The sequence below is a fragment of the Equus caballus genome, chromosome 1 (genome assembly GCF_041296265.1).
Source record: "Equus caballus isolate H_3958 breed thoroughbred chromosome 1, TB-T2T, whole genome shotgun sequence".
Taxonomy (NCBI): domain Eukaryota; kingdom Metazoa; phylum Chordata; class Mammalia; order Perissodactyla; family Equidae; genus Equus; species Equus caballus.
Window position 1 is genome coordinate 180,308,744 of NC_091684.1, and position 21,734 is coordinate 180,330,477.

The window sequence follows — 21,734 nt, forward strand, 5'->3', positions numbered from 1 at the left end:
GATTATTGTCGCAGGTTGGTTTTAATGAAAGAGCTTACATAGGAAACACACTTGACAGATCAATTTTAAGTAAAGCTGATAGCGAATTATGGCAACCCAAAGAGTTTACAGAATTACTTATTCCTACTTGCTTTTTAGCAATTAGGAAACTGTTTCTGATTAAAACTTCATGCAACTTGAAAACTTCATTCTTCTCTTCGTGTATTGTATTGTTATGTTTCAATAAAATAGGAAAATAGATGATTTTATGATGTCAGACATAATAGAATGGAACTGATGAATGAGGCTTGTTGTCTTTTTCTGTTGGCGTGACTAGGTTACCCTCAACAGTAAGGTGGACACTGGGTTTACTAATGCTGTAGATGAAAAATCAAGGAGCAGCGGGATTTGAATATAGAAATAGTGTTGTTTTAAAACATCCATTATCTCGAGTTATGCCAGGGATACTTATGCTGAACAGGATATTCCAGAGTTCTTCAGTACGAATTAAATGCATATATACAGTCATCAATTCTATTATTTAGTGTATAGGTACAATTATACCTTATGCAGATAGGCATTTCTCTTGAACTAATAGTTCACATATGAATGTTATGTATCAGGGCTCATTTGAACAAACACAACAGCTAGAGACCACGGGTGTGTCTTTTATATGTACAAGGCAATAGTGGGAGATTGAGATGCATTGTGTTTATGCTTCTCTTATTGTCATTACAAAATATTAAAAGATGAGTTGGAAATTGAAAAAAAAAGAAAGTGGCCTAATTTATCAAGGGCTATTTGCTCCTCCTTTTATGAGACTTTTCCTGCAGTTTGGAGGATGAGTCTTTCCTTGCTAATAATCTGGACTACATCTACCAAATACAGTTAACAGTCCCATTCTTCCTTTCTTGCGCCCCCCCACCCCCGACAGTATTTGCGATGAATATGAAAGGAAAATTAACCGAATATTAACCGAATTTCGGTTAACCGAATTAACCGTTTCCCAAGAACGAAAGGGCCTTGGGAGATGGCAAAGGAATTAATCTCCACACCCTGGCGAGTTTTCCTGAAACTACTTATCCTCAGCATCCGCGCTGTGAGAGGTGGAGCCTCGCAGTCCGGCGGCTGCAGGCAGAAGGTGGGCGAGCCCCGAGACCTCAAGCTTTGCAGAGGGTTGAAAGGAGGAGGAGAGGGAGAGCTTTCCGTTTACTTCTTTGGTTTATTTTATTTTTCTTTCCTGTACCAAGCCCTTCAAGTTAACACAGAGGCATAGCCCTTTAGGACCAAGCACTCGTGGCATTCTTGGGAGATTGAGATTCCAGAGCATGGGATGAACAGGACTTATAGCTAAGGGGTGCTCACCACCGCCCCCCACCCCAGCCCCAGTCTTTTTGCGCACGCACCAGCTCGTCCTCACGTGCATCGGGGTAGTGGACAGTGTTGACTTGAATTGCTCTCGCTTGCTCCAAGCCTTTCCTGTGAATGAACCCGAAAACACTCGACAGGTCGTGAATAATCGTTTTAATGAGTGTGCAAAGCGTGCGACGGGGTGCACGGAGCTGTCGGGTTAAACAAACAACTTGTACCCTGACCAAATCCGATTGTTAAAGTGCAAAGTGATGTCAGTACCATTTCCATTGCCCTTCGGAAAACCACAGATCTGACACGCGGGAGTCCAATTTTCCCCATTAAAGAAAAATAACAATATTTTCCAGCCGTGTATGTGATCTTCTTTAATATTAATCTGAGCCGAACAAAACCTCATTTGAAAATCAGAGAAGTAGTAGTGTCACTGCCTCAAAAACCAATCGAAAGAAAGGAAAAATGAGGAAGAAATCAGAACAAATATGAAAAGTCTGAGGGAGGATTTGTTTTTGATAGTTCACACATCCTTGCTGATCAATATTGTAAAAATCTTACCTTTATGTGTAGAATTGTATAGCTCACTAGAGGCAAGTATCAAGTTAACTGTATCTAAACAACTGGGATTGGTAATTTGGTTCCATACTAAGATCAAATCTCTGAACCTGTAGTGACTTTTTCTATTGAAAATTTAAAATATTTGCTGTTTATGTGTTAGCTTGTGAAAGAATGGAGGGATAAGTTGTTCCCACATTGATGCTTTCAAGGAAAACAGTTTGAAGGAAAGTAAAGGCAAAGGAACCCTGATGGGCCACCATCTAAAACAATAACAAAAAGCACAACTTTCAAGCTCTTCACGAATCGCACTCTCTCTCCCTTTTTTTTTTTTTTTTTTTTTTTTTTTTGCATAACTGCACCGGGGAAATAGTTTTGTTTCTTTCCCATCCAGTGAAAAGATCTACTTGAAACCAGCCACATGTGCTTCTTTATTTGTTCATTCTTTTATCATCTTTTACAATTCCTAACATCAAATACGTGAAGAGTAAGAAAGTAAAACCTCAAAAGATTTTTTAAAAATCTCTTTTGCGTAGTCCCTCTAAAAATTTTGTGGAGAGGAGAAACGTGTAAAATACTTACTCTGCCAGCACCTCACATACATTCACAAATCAAACAAAATGGCCAAATGCTTGGAAATCAGTTTATAAGTTCCAAATAACTAGCTTCTTCAACTCAATAACAGTATAGGGAAATTAAAGTTTATATTTTCATCGGACTAAAGATTATAGATTATGTACTTTTCTTTATTAAAGACCTAAAACGTATCATGTCCTATAGTCTGAGAGGTTTTTTTGTCCTCTTATAATTGTAATCGGCTTGCAGAAATGAAATGTTAGAGATAGGTACACTTGAATATGGAAGTTCAGCCGTATTTGCTCACATAACTTCTATTGGCCATATTGTCATCTACATACCTGTCTATCTTTCTGACCAACTATTTCACAGCTGACTGCAATTAAATGAATTAATCCACCTAAGACATATAACTGAGGTGTTTGGCAGAGTAGGCAATTTTTTACGGGAGTGGTTGCAGTCTTGTTATTATAGTTGCTAGTTTTTATACATCTGTATCAGTTCAGCCCCACTTGGATAAAATAGAAGGTATTGAAATTCAGTGTCCATCATCAAAGCTTGGAAAAGACAACCAGTAGTTTAGGATAGTGCCTTTGTTGATTATGACTGTTATCTAGTGAATGTCTGTATCAGAATATAAATTCAGAATATCCTTTATTTTCTAGAAAATTTGACAAAAAATGACGATCAGAAACTAACCGCTTGCATTTTTAATTTGTTTTAAATATTTTTGGGCACACAACAGACTGTGCAGTTATTACCTAAACAGATTTCTTCTCTGTGGGCTGACTGAGTTGAGGAATTTTAGGAGTCACTGAAAGAGCCGCATCCATTTCTGTTTTAGAGGCACAAACAGCAAAGCTAGAGGGTGCGTCTGTTTGTGTGTATATATATGTAGTTAAAGAACTACACTATCAAAACATTAATTATATTTGAAAGAGAGCGGAGAGCTTGTTGTGGAGAGAATTGCATTATTGAATTTATATTCCATGGAATCTGCCTGTGGAGAGGGCTGAAATTGTAGACCTGTCTTACATCATGCACCTTCCTCAGTCAGGTGCATAACAAGAGCAAAGAGATGAAGGAGGCAAACTTGAAGGGGAGTGATCTTAGATATTTGGATGGCCCTCAACAGAGGGAATCCACGTGCAAATGCAACTCACATGAAGAACAAGCATGGGGGCTTTGTTCTCCCTCGACAAAAACAAATGTAATTTTTTCCTCTATCAAGCAAATCACAGAATGATCTTATCTGAATTTGGAGGAGGGGAGAAGAGGTTGAGTGACTAAGAATATTTCAGTTATCATATTTCTGATCCCCAAGTCCTGTTTATTGCACAGTTGCCAAGTTTTTATTCAAAATTTAGATTCTCTTCCTCCCAAATCCTACATTGTATGAATCATCCCCTGATCATTTTTAGTTTTTGGCTTAATTACTAGTTTTCAGCTTTAAATTACCAATAAACTAATTAATCTGACTAATCTTCCTAAACTTCTGTTGAATAGTATAATAGCTGTAACAACAACAAAAATAAAATAAAAACTGCAGCAATAATGACAAAAACAAATGTTAATAATAATAATGCAAACAATAATAGCAGAAACCATTTTAAAATAATTTCTCTGATCGACAGGATGAAGACGGAATCCAATTCAATCTGGGATTTGTCTTTCACGACTGCAGTCGGGTATTCCTCTGATTTCTTGTTTCACTGGTTAGAAGGATGATCTCTTCCAGCCCAACTCAAGTATTCTAATAGAGACTCCCTTGGTTTGATATGGTAGGTCTTTTTAATGGCACTGAATACTTTTGTACCCTCTCCTCCTTATTATTGCAATGGGCATGTCCCCTTTGGACACCATTCCGAAGTAAATCAACTCCGGAAGAAGACTGGGAGCAGAGGCAGATGTAAGGGGATTCTTGGGTAGAAGGACCTGGCCTTCTGGATGGAGCTCTGCTGGTGAATGGGCAAGCTGTCATATTTTGGAATCATGCTCACAGGGCTGAGGAGGTTGAGAAGGGCAGAATAACTGAGAACTCTGGCCCTGAGGGACTCAGCCCATAGGGCAAGACACAAGAATTAGGAATTAGGGGTCCTGGATGAACTCTTTTGATTCCTTTAGGGATTGAGAGATGGAAAGGGGACAATAAAGTTAAGGGAGTAGAAGTGGAGAGGGGAGACCAGATTAAAGATGTTAGTAACCAGTGGTGGTCTACCTAGTAAAGCTAAACCCATCTCCTTAGGAGGAGGGAGAGGTGCTTTTGTCAATTGTACACCTGCCATGGTTTATTGTTCTAGGTGCAAGAACAGTCACCAGCTCTTGAGACTAGGCTGAAGAGAATGTGCCAGTGATTCTCCCTACCTGCAGGAATCTAACTCTCGTCTCAGCCCAATGTTCTCCCCATCTCCTGAGCCCTCTGTGTACCCCTCCCCACCACTTTCCTGCCTGAAGGAAAAGGAAATGAAGGAAAGTAAAAATCTGGTGGGGAGGAAATTAGACTCAATGTTTGTCAGGCAGATGCTGAGGTTAAAGCAGTTTGTTTGATAACTACCTTCATTTGTGGAGGGGAGAGAAAGCTGGTTAAGAAAGAAAGGGTGGTTATGGGAAAGGAGAACAGAGACTGAGATGGAAATTCTTTGCCAGTCCAGCAGCTAGGGTCAAATGGAAAAGGACCTTAGCTTATTGGAGAAGGACAGTTTGGGAGCAAGGAAGGGTAACCATTAAATGTTTTTGCTTTGTTCTGCTTTCCTGAAAATTTATGAGACAACAAAATCTGCATGCCTTGTTAAAAAAAATAAATTACAAAAAGAAAGACATAAATATCAATAGCCAGTTTTGTCCTCTAGAAAACATTTCTCTTTAGATATTGTCTTCAAACTTACATGTACACACAATCTATATCTAAACCAAACAGTAGTTGAAGGAAGAAAGGAGGGTGGGGGGAAGAAGGATGCAACTTCCCTACTTGCAGTACGAGGATCTCTCTGTTCACCTTTCACAGCAGGGAGGCTGAAAATTTCATTTTCATTTCTGTCTACTCTTTTCATTTAAAAAAGTATCAAAATGTTCTAGTTTATGAGAATATGATTTCACTAAAGATCAGCAAAGAATGAGGAGCTTTCATTTCTAGGGATAAATTCACTGAGGTGATGCTCAGTCTGCAAAGGGAGAAAGGCAGCTTTGGCTGCAGCTGTATATTGCTCTACTCTTCAATGGTGCCCCAGGCTTTCTCTGTGCACGAATAATAACTAATAACTATTAAGTTCACTTCAACTTTTTTTTGAAGTACAGCTCTGCAACTTGAAACCAAACTGGACCTTTCTATATAAAATCCAATTCTGATTAAGATAATATTTTAAGGAAAGTCTTCTCAGTTATTGTGATTGTTTGTTATTGGTTTGAATTGTTCCTTTAACAGACAACTATCATTTGTTTCAATAAGAAAATTAAAAGAAATCAACATTGCCAATAAAAGTGGCTTTCAATCCTGTTATATACACCCTAAAGTATGGCTTTTAAGAAATTATTTTCAAACATTTTGGTTTTAATTGTATATAACTGAGAACCTCTAAGTCACTGGAGAGACGCCTAGCTGAAAGAAACCAAGGTAATAATTTTGTAATGGGAATATTTGACAGAAAGTAGAGAAACAATAAAAGCAGTTATTTCACAAAGTAGTAAAGCCATGCAGACATCCACGTGCAGAGTTTATGCACCCATTTAACAAAATTAATAGGCTTCTATATCCCAATATCTTTAAAAAATCTTTAGCCCACATAAACCAGATATTTAACTGCTTATGCATAAATATTATATATACTATGATGCATGTACTTCAAATATGTATGTTTAATTTTTTATAGAAACTAAGAACTAAACAAGTATTAGCATTCCCAATATTTAACCACCAATAATTGCGGTTTATTCGTGATCTGTAAACACTGAAGGAAACCCAAAACCACTACATTCTGCTTAGATTGTAGTGCTTCATAATATAGGTTTCTTTCCATCTTGGGGTGTGCAAGAGTGAGGAATTTAGAGACGAGTGGAATTAAGATCTACATACATTTTCAGTAAACCAAGATGTAGTAATTTCATTCTTTAAACATTCACCTACTATTAAATAAGAGAAATATATATACTTTCAGAGACAGGAGAGGTAAGCCCAAGTCATGAGATGATATTTCAGAAAGGGAATGGTTTCAAATGATGCTCACCAGCATTTTTTTTGTAACAACGAATTTTTCAAGGCAGATACAGCCAGATCTGTTGTACAAGTCGCAAAGCAAATATTTTAGAAATGGGCTATAGTGGAATTTAATGGACTGACAGTCTTTGAATATTTATGAAGAGTAATATACTTTTGAAGAGTGATTGTCTATCATGCTCCTTAAAAATGGGGAGGGGAAGGGGGAAGGTTTGGGTGGTGGACATGTCCAAGCATCCAAACTACTGCTGACGGTGAAAGGATATGACCTGTGTGCAATAGGAAAGGATTCTGTGCCATGAGAGGAGCTGCAAAAGTCTATGGGTCCTATCATGATTATTCTCTTTTAGGAGCACATTTCAAAAATCTATCCTTTCCACTAGGCTCTCATTTGCAGTTATGGCTTCACAGACAGCAGCCAGCTTGTATTAAAGTGTGGTCCAATGCATCAGTCCAGTTTTGAAAAGTAAACAATGGAAAGGAAAAATAAAGTTACAGTCTTATCAGTGAAACTCTCCTTGGCAGTTGGAGAATAGGGAAGAGAGAGGCTTCAAAACAGGGTAGTGGGAGGAGAGGAATACTCTTTAGGTGAGTTTTGGAAAGATGCTAAGTAAAATGCTATTCAGAAATTGGGATTAATCGAGCAGTTTAAATACAAATCTGCCGGAAATCGTGTTCTGTGCGAATGAAAATGAAGGAATTTATGCATATTCTAATTTTCCCTCTTTGGCTGCTATTTTGGAGGAAGAGACTTCTTTTGCTGATGGTGGGACTTTTTTGTTCTGCACAGGAAATGTGTAAATGAACACAAATTTTTTTTCCCCTTTCCATTTCTCTCCTCCATCCCTCCTCCCCCTTTCAACAATTAGAAGTTGTTGGGGTCCTCAGTTCTTCCGCCACAGATCGCAGGGTTTCTCCCCATTCCCAGGATGATGGGGGCAGGCAGTGAGGGAAGAGGAGTTAGGGCTCCTCCGGGTCATTAGACCTTTGGGAATTAACACAGTTTCCATTCCCCCTTTGGACATTCCAAAAGAGAGTGAAAAGGAGTCATAGGTTTAATGTGATGAAAAATCGTCTGGAAAGCCATTTCCTCTCTCAACCGAAGTCTCAGTGACGACAAGGTGGAAGAGAGATTACAAGTGACCTTATACACCATGTTATGAAGATCTATTGATCAGCCCTGCGGATTCCAAACACTTTCCCTCTCACGCTTTGGGAACAAACAGGGCTGGCGCATTTAAATTATATCAAGACCAGCAAGGAACTCTCTAGCTCTCCCATTCTGATGCGAGTAAGTCTCCCAACGCTGAGAAGTAGTGAAGTGGAGCGCTGTGGTCGTTTTGTGTTTTGCGGAGCATGTGAGGGATTCCTGAGACGGGCCAATGAAGTGTGCGGGATGAAGGTAGGGGCGGGGGCGAGGGAGGGAAGGGGAGCGGAGAGATTGAGACGCAGCCTTTCCTCCGGCTCCCGCATTTGCAGGCCAGCCTGAGGGCTTCAGAATTAATTCGGGGCAGGGGAGGACAAACCGAGATGGACTCGAGTTTCCATCTTCTTTTCTATAGCCCGATACAAATCCTGGAGCCAACCTTTCTCTCAACCATTTCATTTGAAAGGAGCCCCGTGGTGCCCTCTCTCCGCCGCTCACAAAGCGCCGCCCGAGCGCCGGGCCTCGGCAGGCTCCCCCGCCCGCCCGCCCGCCGAACCGGCCGGGGCCTCGGAGCAGACGCGCGGCGGGAACAAAGCCCCCGCCCCGAAGCCCCTGCCTCAGAGACGCGCTCAGCAGTCCCCCGGTGCCCCGGTGCCCCGGAGGCCCGCGTTCCAACATCCCGTCCCCAGGGACCCCATCTGCCTCCTACTTCAGTCTTCCTCCCTCAGGAAGGGGGCGCCGCTCGGCCAACGCCGGGGTCACCAACCCCCGCCCCCCAACCCCCACCTCCCCGAGTGACTCGGGGCTGAGGTGTCCAGGCCCTTCCGCACGGGTGTGAGGGGCACCGATTCGCCCGGGAAAAAGGAGGGAGAGGAGCGCCGACCCTTCCCTGCAGACCTCCCGGCAAAGGTTTCCGTCACATTTAGGAACCTCTTTGGAAAACCTCAAAAGTCTCGACTTTGCGGAAAGCCTGCTATGGTGTGATGGGGCCTGGTGGTCAAAGAAACCCCTTAGAGGCCTCCCACAGCCTCGGTTCTGCAGTGCAGCCCTGCCCAGGGCCAATTCTCCCGCGCACTCCAGATCGTGCACTTCCGGTCCCCCTGGGGGCCCTGGCCCTCCCCTACTCCAAGCATTTCCGGCCTGTGGTCTCCTGCACTTCCGCTCAGACACGTGGCTGAGGGATATGTTGAGCGCTGTGTTCTATGTCTTTGCGGTGGCTGGAGGGCCCTTTACCTGTCCTCTTTGTTTCTCATTATTTTGAATTTCCTTTAATTTCTTGGCTTACTGAAAGTTGGTGGGGTGCAAGGTGGAAGGTTAGGGGAGAGGGGGAGTGGAGTGGAGGAGGGCCAGGGATTAAGAGAAAATGCCCATTGAAGATAATTTTTTTTTTTTTTAATCTTTTCAGATTACCTGCCCCTTTATGCATTCCCTGCACCAATTCACAGCAGCAACTGAAGTTGAGGCCTCTTTGTTTTGTCCCAGGGCCTAGGCCAGTGTCTGCACTTAGTAGTCATGCAATAAATGTTGAAAGATTTAGTGACTAAATGATGTTACTTCTCTGAGCACATGGTGCTTAGGGTTAGTGGGTATCCTCAGAAATCAGCTGACCTCTGAGTGCTGGTGTTTTGTTGAAGTCAGTTGAGAGGTTGATAAAATAAGTGGTTCGTACAGGTATTTTGATGTTTTTTGGGGACTCCCCAAAACTGAGAGGAAATCTCTTAGAGTTGTGGAAAATAGTTTCTTGAACTTCTTCATATGTGTGAGGTAAAATGCTGTGATTTTTAGAATTTGGGGATTTATCAGCCATTCTGTGGCTTTTCCTTTCTGTTTTGCTTTCTTTTTAAAGTTTTACTTTCTGTGAAGAGGTCCAAGCCTTATGTGGGTAATCTCTTGTAGCCAATTTGAGGCAGGAACTAAGATTTTTCTCTTTTGCTTTCCTGCAATGTTATAGTTTAACCCTTGCCAATCTTAATTTACTTATATATTGTGTCTTCTACATTATTCAAGTGTTCTTCTTCCTTACAATAACATTTATTTTTAAGTGCCATAAGAACTTTTTGTAAACAGGACAGAAATTTTATAGTTGTGAAGTTGTGAGACTGGATTCAGTCAGCATATATTAAATGCATATTCTACCAAGCACCGATTGTGTAAACCATAGGATAGTCCCTAGAGCATTTAATGTCCCACTTTCATTGACTGTGAAATACTCAAAATATATAGCCAAGAAGCTAATAACCGTGAAAGAAATTTGAAAGGCTATAATTGCTAATCAAATTTGAAGTGTATTTATTAGCATCATTATTAAGAGGCATCAGAGGGATACAAATAAGACCTGTTCTTATCCTCTGGGAACTTACAATCTAGTTGGGCATAAGTAATGTAAATGTAAGTTGATAGAAACAGCTACTAAGCAATATTCAGTGTCTAGCATATTGAAACCATCCAGTAAGCAATTGCCTCACATATTAATTTGCAGTAATGTCGTTCTTTTAACAGAAATATGATACTGGTAAGAAATAAAAGGAGGATTAATTAGAAAAACTTTCATGGGTGAAATGACTTTGCCTTTTATATGTCACATAGGGAGATTGGAATATGCAAGCTGTTTGTGTCTGAGGGGGTAAAGGTGATGTAAGTGGAGAATAAAAAAGATGTTTGATGAGATGGAATTTGGTGGTAGTTTGTAGGAAACATTAACGACCATGCAGAGGAGTTTATATTTGATAGTAGAGGTGATAGAGAGCTATGGTGGCCCTGTAAGCAGAGGATGGCATGATTAAAATTGAGATTTGTGTTTAAAGTGATTCTAGTCAGCAACTGTGTATTGTGAAAACTGAGGGAGAAAGAGTAGGAGAAAAGATTTTGCTGTGATTCAGGAATGGGATATTACTAGAGAGTGGCTATAGACAACCATCATTAGGCCCTTTTACCCCAATTTTTATACAATGGAAATTATATTGAAATGATAAAATCAATAATGAGCCTTGAATAGAGCAAGAGCCACAGTACTATTGGAATCAGTACTACTCCTTTATTCTTCATTGTTAGTGGTGCTAGAGGATGTTAGATGTTGACTGATGGTGACTAACCTCAAGGCATCTTCATCATCAATTAAGCTCAAGGTATCTTTCTCATTTAGCATATTTACCTATTATTCAGTTGCAGTGGTTGTCAACTGGGTGTGATTTTGATCTCCCCTTGCCCTTCCAGGGGCAAATCTGGTAAAGTCTGGAGACGTTTGTAGTTGCAACAACTATAGGGCCACTACTGACATCTTAGTAAGTAGAGGTCGGGGATAGATATTGCTAAATATCTTAAAATGCACAGGAGAGCCCCTCACAGTGACAAATTATCTGATCTACAGTGTCAATAGTGCCAAGACTGATAAACCTTCAGTTATGGGAATGAAACATGAGCTCTAACTCTAGAGAGCTACACAATAAGTCCAAGAACTTAACTTCTATAATAGTAACAATTTAAACTGAAGAAATGTTTTATTTGTTTAGTGAGTCAAATGTACCTCTGAAAACGGCAGTGTCTGTTTAACCCTGAGACCTTAGAAACAGGAAAATCAGAAGTGTAGCTGCTTGGATTTTCTGCTTTTTATAAAATGGAGTTAGAGATCTTCTTTAAGGATTTGTCATCTAAATGTTATTTATTAAATTAATAAAATGTGCCTTTGGAGTTGCTTAGCAACTTATGGAAAGCTTGCTTTTTAGAAGTTCATTTGTTTGTTTAAAACTAGGGTAGGTTGCATATTATTAGCTACATTACATAAATCAACAAAGAAATGTACACTGAAAATGGAATAAGATGTTTCAACACATTTTCTGCTCTCCATGTCTGGCAATTAAAACACTGTAATTGTCTGGTAGAATTGCATCAAGTATTTGACAAACATTATTTATGTATGAAACTTCAGCATAATATTGAGTATGTAAGAGAACCAAAGGGGAAAGATTAAGCAGGTTTGTCATACAGTATGTGTTTACCTTAACCTTTCTTCTTCAAAAATCTTATCTACTAAGTACTTTTATCAGACACTAATTATACTCTTTCTGAAAAGAATTTCTCCAACACCCTTCAGTGCCTGCACCCTTTAATCATATCTCATTACATCTACCTAATCCATATCTTTTTCACATTGCCAGGGCTCATTAACAGTTTTAAAAGCCAATCTTGGACATTATTATTCCTTGTAATGGAGATGAAAATAATGCCAATAATATTTTATTTCTAAAGTGTAATAGATCATTTAAAATTTGTTCTGAAGCCATTTCTTCTTTAAATATTAATGAGAAATTAACTTTCAAACATGCATTAAGCTAGCAGGAATGGTGAGATGTGTCTGAAAACCCTGAAGCACCTTTCGAAGGAGAAGTTATTTTTATAAGCTGTTTTAACAGTGGATCATCAGTCACTTTGAAGGGAAGTGAACCTTGATTAACAGTTGGCTGATATTGTGCTTCCACAGATGTGTGGCGGCAATACAGGTGTCACCTATAAAATAGGACAGGTAATTCACAGGATCTGAGTACTTTCTTTTCCTGATTGAAAAATTTAAAAGCTTGAATGGGCCTTCATTTTGGTGTATTACTCCATTTAATTGTTGTAGACAAGACAAACCAAGTGCCCCACTCAAATAATGAATTATAGGCACCATATTTCCCATAAGTTTAAAGAAAAGATTGTAAGTATGGCTAGTACTTCATTCTTTGTGAGTTCCCATTTTTAGAAAAAAAATCTGGATTGAATTTGCAGTTACATGACTAACATAGAGCCTCATGATAATGACTTTGTAGGACTTGAAAGTCAAACTCTGCCCCTCACATATAACTACGCGTGAGACTTCTCAAAAATGGAAACCTCCTCCATTATTATAATGGAGTTTGAGATTCTTTATTGAAAGTAATCTTTTAAGAGTCTTAGGAAAATTTAATAGTCCATTATTTATTTATTATGCACATATTATTAAGCTATAGTGTTTGGAAAGAACCATAAACCAAAAGTCATTGTCCGAAAAAACAGTTTTTGGACAAGTACTGTAAACTATTATTCAATATTAGTGGAGATGTAATAAAGCTTTCATTTTTTTTCCATTTATTATTTCTGCCAGATCGTAACTATCTCCTATTTTGGGCATTTTATAGGTATTTCTTTAGTTTTTTCTTTAGACTGTATATTTTTTTCCTTTAGAATTTTATGTTTCTTCTAATTTCTCTCCATTAATATGGTTCAGCTTGTTGTGGACTATATGAAAATGTTATTAAGCAGAATCAAGTGAAACAATGATAGCTGTGAGTTTGGTGTGCTGTGTCTTATCTTTTACAGTTGCCAAGAATTGAATAGAGTAAGATAATTAGATTTTTAGGATCTGCAATAATTTAGTTTTCAAAAATCACTCTTTTGGCATTTTTTTCTTTTAATTCTTTTAATTTCTTTACTCATCATTTTTGGGGAGGGTCACTTTGCATATACTCAATTACACACAAGTTTTCACGTGTTCTCTTTTGCTTTACTGAAATAGCTTGAGCAGTCAGATCTTACAACAGTTTTACAATGACACCATAGACAATGCTTACTTTAATGGAATTTCCCTCATTTTATTATTGATTAAGTTAGTTCTAGTAAAAATAAAGTTTGGTAAACTTAACACACTATAACACCACAAGAATTTTTAAAATTACAAATACAGTATTAGTATAGTTTAAAATTTTTTCTTTTATAACAATTTTTGTCTTTGTCTATGTCTCTCTTATTATGAAGTTTTCTTAAGTTTGCCTTTTCTGTACTGATGATCTATTTTTTTGTCCTTTTCATGTCCTTATTTTCAGAGGTTTCTCATTGGTCAGTACGATGAAGGTTGATGGTGTAATCGTCTACTTTGCATCAAAGGATATCTACTCATCCGTGTGGCTGTTAGCACTCAGAGGTTGCCAAATATGAGTTCCCCAACTTGAAGAAAAGTAGCTGGATCCAGGCAGAAAGGTGTCTTGGAACTCCCTGAGTGTGCATGATGCATCTCCAGAGAAAGTTGCTTCAGCATTCTTTTTTGTTTTTGTTTTTGGACTACTACTCTCCACAGTATCCTCCAGACTCTAAACTACTACTTAGGTTCCTAAGTTCATCCAGATCTGACCCATATCTGAATTCTTGGTCCTCTTCCCGTTCTCTGGCTCCACAGATAAAGAAGAAATAATAATAAAGGAATAAAAATCATTTGTTTCTGTGTGACTGAATCATTCCAGTCTTGAAGCACCCTGGTGGGTTAATTAGCCTTATTATTGCATTTGCCATCTCCCACACACTTGTTTGTGGGAAAGTGCTCCTCCTAGCATTTGCCTAGTTGGAAAAAGGAACACTAGGGCTGTGGCACTAGACTTTGCTCTTGCAGTGCACGGTACTGTGGCAGCATAAAGCTTGAATAAGCTTAGTTTTTCATTGATGGGGTGCAACTAGCATAGCACCATCTTTCCCTGACATTGTATGCCACCTCTGATTTATTCTGGGCCACACCTCCTTCCAGAGCAACAGTTGTAGCTTAGTATGGGGTTTAGTACTATCATAAAGAGAAACATGGTGCCTCTGGTAGGAGGAGTTTTTTCTCAAGATCTTTACCCCAGCAATCAAGATGTGGGCTAAGATGATTAACTGAATCCCATGGATATAGTGCTTCTGCCCTAAGTAAAAGAAAAGGAGAACAGCTGCTATTATTTTTCCTCCCTCATTTCTCATAATCATGCAGGATAGTTTGTTGAGCATGATCTTATCCTGGAATTAATTCTTTCAATTCTTGTCGTTGTTCTTTGTTCTTATAGATTGTAATGAGAGAGGTATTGGAAAGAAATTTAAAATAAAGGATGCAAGATGAGATTGCTTTTGGATTGTTACATTTCAAGATCAACACAAAGTAGATCAGCACAAGGATGTGCAAAGTTATCTTAAAAGAACAGATACATTCTTGTGCAGCAAGGGTTGACATAAACTAATGGAAAGCATTGACCTATCCACAGAAAGAGTTTTAGCCATGAAGACAGATAAAGGAAAGTCAAAAGCAATGTAGGCAAAGCCTATCCAAATATGGTTCAGAGACGAGCCAGTGGACTTAATTCCGTTGGACTTCAGTCCCAATGACAACGCCATTTCTATTGTGAATTAATATCAAGCTATTTAAACTTGATGCTATTAAACATCCTATCCATGAAATATCTTCATTCTGAATCCATGTTTTTCAAGCAATATTCAGGTTATTATTGCCCCCCCCCCCCAAAGTATCTATGCTCCTAGAATATACAGTCATGGATTGCTTAAGGACAAGGATACTTCTGAGAGATGCATTGTTAAGTGATTTCATCCTTGTGGGAACATGATAGAGTGTACTTATACAAGCCTTGGTGGTATAGACTACTACAGATCTAGGCTATATGGTACTAATCTTATGGGACCACCATCATATATGCAGTCTGTCATTGACCAAAATGTCATTATACTAATCACATGAACTTCAAACATATCATTTATAATAGTAGTTACCTTTGGGTGAGTAATTATTATATTCCAGGACTTCAATAAAGTTTGTTTCATTTAAATTATTCATCATAAAGAATAATTTGATTTCTGGGTCAAAACATTAGTGATTACTATGCATCTACCTTTGATAGATGCTTCAATTTTTGGCATGTTGATAAAGTCAGAGTGTAAGGTTTCCTCTATGAGGGGCAGATCTGGGATTATAGTATATTTGCTAGGGTCAGCCCTTCCTGTCAGCCTTTCCTGTGACACAGAAAATGAGCATACAATTATACGATTCTGTTTGTGGGTAGGAAAATAATTGAAGTAAACTAGTATTGCTCAAATGATAATTGGTTGGGACCAACTATTGCCCTCAATGTAATATTGAATATTAATAGGATGGCCATGGAGTCAAAAAGACCTTTTGAGTTCTGGATTCACCACTTATTAGTGTGAGATCATCTGAACTTTTATGGACATCAGTTTCCTCCATAAAAAGAGTATATTGTCAAAACTCCCTCATAGGGTCACTTCGAAGTTAAATGAGAAAGTCACATAAAGTGCTTAGCACTGTGCCCAGAGTATGTTAAGAAATGAATGGTAGCTAATGCGTTAAGCATTTATGACTAATAATAGTAATAATATTACATTATATTATATAATAATATTATATAGTAATAATATAAGATGACATGAATTCAGCATATGATTGGAGAAGTAAGACTTCGACAGGGAGCAATTGCAGAATACTTGCGATCATAGTTTCTAAAAACTATTCCTATGTTAAGATTTAGATCCACTCTAATTACCTCCTTTGCCTTTCTCTGAAGTACCAAATTTTATTTTTATCCCGATAATTATTTATTATTCATAATACTTGAGGAATATATAAATTAATGAATAAATAGCTTTCTAGCGCTTTCTGAGACTCAGTGGCTTAATACCATCAGGATTTATTACTCCTTTATATTACATTCCAGTGTGAATCAGGTAGACAGCGGAGATGGGTCTTTGTCCCATTCAGTTCCATTCAGTCATTCAGAGACTCAGGAGTGGCTCTGCTATCTTATAGAGCCTTGAAGTTCTCCACTGAATACCCTGCATGGCGTAGAAAGGGAAGAAAGTTTGTTGAGGATCTTGAAAGATAATACCTTATTCCATTGTCCTGAAGTCAGTCACATGGCCAAATCTAATTGCAGGTGAGGTTTGCAAATGTAATTTTCTTGTGTGTTTAGGAGGATAAATAAATGGATTTGCTGAACACATAGCATTCTCTGCCGTACCAACTAACCAAACACTTCCACCAACAAAACTAAGTCTTATGATCCATCTCTCAATTTTCATTAATTAAAGGTGGTGAGGAACTCTTGCCTACAAAATTTATTTGCATGTAATTTTATAGAGCTGTGTATCTCATATTGGAAAGCCTTTGTCCACAGGGATTGGAGCCTAGGAAGGCTTTGTACCACCTTTTGATAAGTTTTGGTTCTATAGGAATTCTCTGGGTAACTTTTTATGGACCGTTTATCCTACTTCATTTCTACTTAAAGCTTGTGTATCCTGAAATGAGCATTTTCCTTGCTTTTACCATCTTGTGTCATTATCTCAACATTCTTTTATTATAGTTGTTATTGAGAGCATACTTTCAGATTTAGCGTGGAGATTAACTGTAAAATAAGTAAATAGCGAATTGTTTTGTTAGAATAAAGTATAAAAGCCAATGCTTTTAAGAGGTTTTTTTCATTGTTAACTGCTATTTCTAAGTGACTACAATACTCAAAAAACAGCAGATTGACAATCTTATATTTAAGAATTTTTGTTCTATGCGGAATGGCTGTGATGGTAAACTTTACGCACAGTGCAAGCTTTGCTATGATACTCCAAAATATGACTTTTTCTGAAGTTCCACTTTACTGATGAGAGAGTTCCTTATATTAAAACTGATTTAGCACATGGATTCCCAGGCACTCTCCCAAAGTCAGACTTTTAATGTTTTCTTGATGGTAATTTATTTCTCGTGGCTAAGGAAATAGATTCAAACTTCCTGCTTCTTTTACACTTTACCCAAAAAACCACAAATGATAGCAACTAGCCCTCAATACTCAACTTTAGTAATACCAGTGACCTGTTAAAGATTGGCTGTGTATATTAATGATTTAATTTCCACTGAGAGTATTTTTAATTATATTGATACTATTTTGGAAGGCATAAATATTTTAATTATTTTCTCATAATTAACATGTATATATGTAATTGGTCTTATATTTTGATATTTTCATTAGAAATCAAACTATCCCCTGTTATTCATGTTTAATCAAAAGATATATTTGTGATATTCATTAAGATACATTCTTAAATGACCATTTTAGTAATTAAGTGAAGTGAAGACTGACATTCTTTAGATGATTATATATTCATGCACATACTTCTGTTTTTAGTGGTTATAACACTAATTAATAATTCTTACATGAAATATTTGTTGTTTTCCATTTGCTTTTTAGTGCATTCTACAATTTTTCGTATAATTACCTGTTTGCAAATGAAAAGAGGTTATAGAGTTCAAAATAACATCATAATTTTTGTTTCCATACTAGCCTAACCAACTTCAGCCTTTATTAAATAAATATAGAAAAATGAACATCTGCAAATACATTAGTTCTTTGATTGAAAGTGCATATTTAGTTGAACAATTCTGTGAGAGAAAATATTTGCAAATATACATTTAAAAAAGTATAAAATGACATTTTTACTATTTTATTAAGTAGAAATAAATTATTGTGTGTAGTCATATAAGAACTATGATTAAATACTTTAAGTGTCATGCATTATAAGCTCAGTTGTGTTGCATTATCTATCTTTGCATACAGCCTTTCATTGATTATATTGTTTGTGTTATATAAAGAATTTCTTCATATTTTAGAACAATTATTGATGAAGATGAGGAAACGTTTACTGAGAAAATAATTTGAGTTATTTTAACTTTTACACAAGTGTTCTAAAACTTCAATTTCCTTTACTCTAGTGAATGTGAATCTCTAGAAAAATTTTGAAGTTTTCAGTCTACTTGGACATACAAGTTATTGAATATTCATATAAGAAATTATTACCTTGAGTGCTGCATATTCTTTATCAAAATTCATATAATGTGTTGAGTATTAAAAGGGTTTAAGTGCTCTAGACTTTAAACTATTTCATTCCATAACTTAAATTGGCATTGCAAATTCTACATTTGTATCACTAAAATTTTATATTATAGAACATAGACATTTAGCTTAAGATTTTACGCATATTTGACAAAAATAATTTCAGTCCTATAGCAGTTAAGCAAAAATTGTTTAGCTTTTGCAGTTGTAACGCAAATGTTAATTATAATTCATTGGCAAACCATTTAAGATTTTATGTAAGTTGACTTCAAGACATTTTCTTCCAAAACAGTTGTTACATTCCCCCGTGTTTCCTCCATGGTGGGTTTTGAATTTAGCATCTGACATGTTTTATCAACTACTGGTTTATAATGAAAACATGTAGGTACTCCAGGGAACGTGTTAAAAGCAAAAATTCTATGATCCTTGAAAGGTAAATGACAGCGCTGAGATTGTCACATCTGGATCAGAAATGTTTCATCTGTTTATCTAACTAAACAAACACAAATGAGATAATTAGGATGCTAACAATGCATGTTTTAAAAAACAACTTATGGGTTTGATTAGGTTAGAACCCAGTGATTTTTAATTTTTCTCTGTTCCCACAAATGAGTAAAAATGGATTGACCTTCAACATCAAGTGCCTTTGAATGATTACAGCAAGTCTATTATTTCATATTTTGATATTTGAAGGTAAAATTAATCCTTGGCTTTCAAACAATCATATATGTTATACACTTACATATATATATTTATATATATATACACACAGAAACACACACATATGTACGCATATAATTATGTACATTATAGTGTGCCTAATTATTCAGCTAAATTTACCTCACCGTATTCTCATTCTTATTAGAATAAATATGTTTCAGAATTGCTAACCTGTAGCTGTGAAAAATCAGTCACGTATAAAAGTAAAATGAATTCTTTGGAAAATCACAATTGTTTATGTTTAAAATAGCATCATCATAAATTGTTAATTGACTATTAAATTTAGCTTTGTATGTAGATTAGTGAATTAAAGAATAAATTTGAATGTAAACTAATATTTCCTAAATAATATTAGTTTTAACACTTAAAATAAAACTATTTTGGTGTCCTGAAGACAGGAACCTAAAATGTTTTATTTACAACCTAAAATGTTTTATTTACATTCCAATCACATGTCTTGACTTTAAATTAGTATAATTGTACTTTCTAGCTGAATTGAAAACATTTTAAATTCAGTCACATGGCTTGTTAGTAAACTAATATAATCATACTTTCTTGTTCAGTTAGTAGTAAAGTAGTTGTTTAATTAAACATGCCATTTGTTTACAATATAGTATTTCAGAAATGCTAGTTCAAAAGATAGGATAAGGATTTATATCAAACATTTCAATCTGACAAGTAAATTACATTTCTTCCACCATAAAGAGCTGAGCAGAAAACTCTAGCAGTGATGAAAAGACATCATCTTGTTACGTAGTCAGAGATGATATGCATCAGGCTACAAAATATGACCTTTTCCACTTTCAAGATTAAGACAAAATCTCTACAACCACTAAAATAAGTATTTGTCGTGATGTTTAGTATTTTAAATATTATATTAAAATTGTCATTCCTTTTATTGGTCAACTCAGAGGGTAAAAAAATAGCAGGATGGATTCTTATATGAAAATCTGGACAAAATGAAACCTACAAGTATGCGTATAAAAATTATAAGTCTCAGCAAATGATATCTCAAGAGTAAAACATACGAAATGTCTCCCATTTGCCAATGCAGAATTAGGAGGATTGTGTACATTTTTTATAGTTTATATTTTGTTAAGTAGCCTTAACAGGCTACTTAATTTAACAGGCTACAAGAAATTACTTGTAATTTCTCCCTTACACAGAACTTTTGTTGTTATAGCAATTACCATTGTTTTGCTGTGGTAAAAGAAATTCTCCTAACTTTTTAAACTTATAAAGTGAAAAAAAAACCAATAAAAATTATATATATAAGGTAAAAATTTTCTATAATGCTCAATTTGCAAGGAAGTTTGGATAATTTTCTAAAGTTCTCTGGAACTAAAAGACAGGTTTATATTTTGGTTATTTTTGATATAACTAAAGTATAATGCTTGTTTTTAAGAAAACCTTTCTGGTTTTGATTTTTCCATCAGAATTAAAACATTATATGGGAAAACTAAAAGATTAGTAAGAGTTATGCATGAACTTGTAGTTTATCAGAACAAGGCAAATTGATGGTACTATGTCACAAAACATAAACAATCTAATTTTCAGTTATTTACACAAAGTTCAGCTGTCATAAGCTTGTTAAATATATTTTCAAGATTACTGAAATATTGCCTCTCTATTCTATCAATTACACAGTAAATTTAAATGTATATTTCCTCAGTTTCTAATTGACTCTCTGTACATCCCTCTATTAGGTTTTAAAAATTATTGTGATAGGAATATTGATGTTAGCTAATATTTATTGAATGACTATTACCTGCAAGACACTTTAGATATGTTTACTATTTGGATAAGTTTAGTCACCTCTCCATACACACACACATCTACACACATTGTTATGCTCACAATATACTTGCATTTTATTGCATAGATTAAAATTATACATGAAGGAGAAATTAGGAACCAGTCTTTTATAATGATGTTAAAAGGGATGTCACAGGGATGTTAAAGTGTGGTAAAACCAATCTGGCATTATTTTATTTTGGCAGTTATTTTCTTTTCTCCTCTCAGTGAACCGCAAAGAAAGAAGATGGGTATGATTTTTACAGGGGTGAAATAGGTTGTCTGTCAGTTGGGTTTAGGCGACAGTCTGTCTGCAAGCCGTAAGATGATCCGCAGAGCGCCGGAGGAAAGCAGGCAGGGTTCCTGGCTTGCAAGAATAGATATCGATCTGCCTTAGCCACCTAAACAATGCCTCACCTGTTTGCCTTGTCCATACCTTATTTTACGCAGTCTAATGCTTGTTTTGTTTGACTTTTCTTTTATTTCCCTGGATCTGAGCTTTGATACACTTTGGGGAGTACATAAACACACCGTTGTACTTGAACATCCCCATGCTTCTCAGTCCTCTGGTGGTTTAGGACCACCCCTCCCTCTTGAATAGCTCTGTTATTGAAAATTATGAACCAGAGCTGAATTACCAGGCTTCATACAGAAGTGGTTGATCCAGCAGCCTAGTGTCCAGTAACACTGAATGTGAGATATTACTAATTACTGCCCTACGAACCTCCTT

General features: G+C 36.7%; 1 long non-coding RNA gene across 2 annotated transcripts in view; it reads right to left on the bottom strand.

Moving 5' to 3' along the window:
• Window positions 1-14,200: 14,200 nt before the first annotated feature.
• The window catches only part of LOC138925130 (uncharacterized), a 258,015-nt gene continuing 250,481 nt past the window's right edge, over window positions 14,201-21,734 (bottom strand). For both annotated transcript variants that reach the window (XR_011440919.1, XR_011440920.1), the window contains one exon: window positions 14,201-16,445. This is a non-coding gene — a long non-coding RNA (uncharacterized lncRNA). The remainder of the gene's footprint in view (window positions 16,446-21,734) is intronic.